This window comes from Austrofundulus limnaeus, unplaced genomic scaffold (assembly GCF_001266775.1).
Source record: "Austrofundulus limnaeus strain Quisiro unplaced genomic scaffold, Austrofundulus_limnaeus-1.0 Scaffold276, whole genome shotgun sequence".
In the NCBI taxonomy this organism is placed as follows: Eukaryota; Metazoa; Chordata; class Actinopteri; order Cyprinodontiformes; family Rivulidae; genus Austrofundulus; species Austrofundulus limnaeus.
In genome coordinates this window covers 605,020-608,223 of record NW_013952678.1, presented here as the reverse complement: position 1 = coordinate 608,223, position 3,204 = coordinate 605,020, and positions in this window count along the sequence as shown.

The following is a 3,204-nucleotide window of genomic DNA, read 5'->3' as shown; positions in this document are numbered from 1 at the left end:
GGTCATTATTTACTTAAGAATAACATGGTGAAAAAAAAACTGTGAAAATCTGCATTTCAAGAGGGAAAAATGACAATATTTTCTTTGAATGTTTCAAACTGATCATCCAAAAAAATTGAATTTTATTTTAAAATTTTCAGGAAAAGTGGAGCAGTTTACAAAACAAACAATACAACAAAGAAAAATAAAATACAGAGAAAATAAGGAACATTTACAATCTTTGTTCATCAGGGTACCTTAATTAATAAAATTCTTTGAATAATGCTTTAAACAATAATGTTAAATCATGTAGATTTCTGTGATGTCAGTGTTTTTAGCCTGATTTATATTTACAGTAGGCTAATTATAGTTAAACAGTGTAATTAAAGCCATAGAACATGTATAAAAATTGTGCAAAGTCATAGTTTAACTAACAGACAAAAGCTTTTATGTGCAGACACAATAAGTGCATCAAAGTGAAACCAAAACTAAAAACAAGATGACTGGTGTCATAAAAACTTGGCTKTTGTTCAAAAAATCCCGGACTTTCCCACAGACCCTGAATGCATCAACAAGCTGTTGTAAAAAAAAAAAAAGGATGAAGGTGTTGATCTTGATGGGTCCATTARTTTGATGGGTCTGCTCAGGTGTTTTTAGCCTCCATGAACCTTTGTCACCATCTGGACCACCTTCAGGTCACCATCAGACTTTATCCCATACTTGGTCAGAGGCGCAGAGTCCACGTCCAGAGGTTTGTCCCCGACAATCAGCCGGATGTCACTCAATGATGGACCTGCAGCCAAAACCAAGAGAAAACTAAAACTCAACTTCTCACAACTCTGCTGTGGAGCGGCAAGGTTTACTAAAACATTTTCTGTGAAAATGCAGCTAAAAGCTGAATGATGAAGCTGCAATTTGCTTTACAAAATTTAAAAGTGTATTGTAAGAACACTAGTCAAAAATTGCTAAAACAGCAAAGGTTTAGCAAAAACCTAAATGTGGCAAAAGGTTAAAAGCTACATTTAACAAATCTTGACTAAATCAGCAAAATATAAGCTTTAAAGTAACAGAAAAAAGCTGAAAGAAGCATATTAACTAAAACAACAAAAGGTGAGCTAAAAACTAAAAATATCAAAATGTTAACTAAAACCAGGAAGAGAAATGTATAGGCCTTGTAGGTTCATTTAAGTAGTAAAATGTCAGGTAAAGCTAAAAGTATGATAAACAAAAGTTTATTGGAGCAGATTTAAAAATGAATTGCGATCTTGGTATATTTCTATAATAAGATATTTGTAAATAAAGTAGAATATTTTAAAACTAAAAGTCATCCATTAATATAAACTGAACGCTATAAAAGGGTAAAACCGCACAAAATGCGAATAAGTTAGATWCAGAAAAACAATATAGGCCTAATGCGGAATCAGCATTTTCACTCAAGCTCCTCTGTCTTTCAAACACTKTTAAAGCTCTAACCAGTCATATTTTGCTTCTTTAAGTATCATTAGTCATTTGTGAATTGCAAATTGWATTCTGTTTTTAGATCATTTACCAGATTTGGAAAACTCCTTTGCGTCCATCTTCAGCTCCAGCACCGTCATCTGGTTCAGAGGCTTTCTGGGGTTGTAGTAGAAGATGTCTCCGGTGTTTGACCGGATAACGATCTGATCTGTTCTGCACATGTTGCTGTGTTCAGCTGCTCGATCTGAATATGCAGACCGATTGTCTCATGAAGCTTTTATGTGTGAGGATGAAGGCTGTCATTGGGAGGGGAAATCTGCTGCCAAGTGAAAGCAACTTTTGTAAATCTTTTGTGGCTGATCGGTRCTTACAGTAAGTTATATATGAATAATACCGTCATTAAAACATACAATTTTATAGAGAAAGAAGTTTTTAAGAGCCACAAGTGAGGTGGTTTAAAACAAAAACAAGTGTCTGTTTTTCAAAATAAAAKATTTTAAATAAACCAAAACTCAACTCAAAAGCAGCTCCAACTCTAATAACCATTTAAAGAATAGCATAAACCGATATTTGCTGTATATATTTGCTGTTATTTTGAGCTTAAAGCGTAAATAAAATGCGTCATCAGAAGAAACCGAAAGTAAGTCTCACTTCTGCAACAGGAAGCCCCTGCATTTTATGTAGTTTCACTCTTTTCTTTTTTCACTGCTGATATTATTGAAATTTRAAATGCCATATATCAGTATGCCTATTATTTTATATACTATATTACTATAATATATACTATAATTTTTTGTATTTTTCTTCATATCTCTCCATCAAGGTTGTTTTATTCTCAAACGCTTCTTCTTCTGTCTCTCGCCCTGAATCGAACGCGCAGCGTGACGTCACCGCGCAGCAGCTGAACGCGCTCCATTGTTTCACTTTCTCTGCAGCGACGGACCAGCGCAGATGTTGCAGAGGATTTGTCGCCTTTCAGTGCTCTTTTCAGGTAAAATACGACTTGATTCTATTGTGAAAGGACAGCTGAAAAGTTAAATGTTTACGTTTTCAGCCCCAAACTTTTATGTTCGTCAGTGTTCAGGTTCTGCGCAACTTATTTAGAAAGTTTTATTTGTTCAGGTGTTGTACGAAATTCAGTTCCCCTGTGAAAATCTGTTCCCCCTGTGTTGGAAGCGCCTCCAGATTGGTCTAATGTTATTTATGCCTGGACCAGTGTAGTACGGTGTACAATTTAGGACATCCTCAGTACTTGTCAGTCGTCAGTTGTCAACAAAAAAAGTAAGTAAGTAAAGTAAGTAAAGTTTATTTATATAGCACCTTTCTTAGATATAAAATCACAAAGCGCTTTGCATAAAATAAAAAAAAACAATAAAGTAAACTAATATCACCACAGCATTACATTCATACAAGAGTACAAGTAGTAAAAAAAGTTGAAGTTATTATATTTGCTTTTTCTTTCTGATAATGGATGTAACAGCACCTTGTGAAATCCTTTTCTGTGAAAGGCTCTACGTAAATAAACTTTTACTTATAAGGGGCAGATATAAGATTTTTTTCTTCACTCTTCACCCTTTTCTTTCAGAAAGTTTCTTTTTTACGTCTTTTCATTGTTGTACTTTGAGTGAAAAAGTTTTTAATGAATTATATTTATATTGCCTAATAATTGTATTATCATTAATACCTCTTTATAATTCATTTATATTAAATATGTAGGTATATAAATAAATGATAATAAGTGCATATTAATATAATATATATTATATT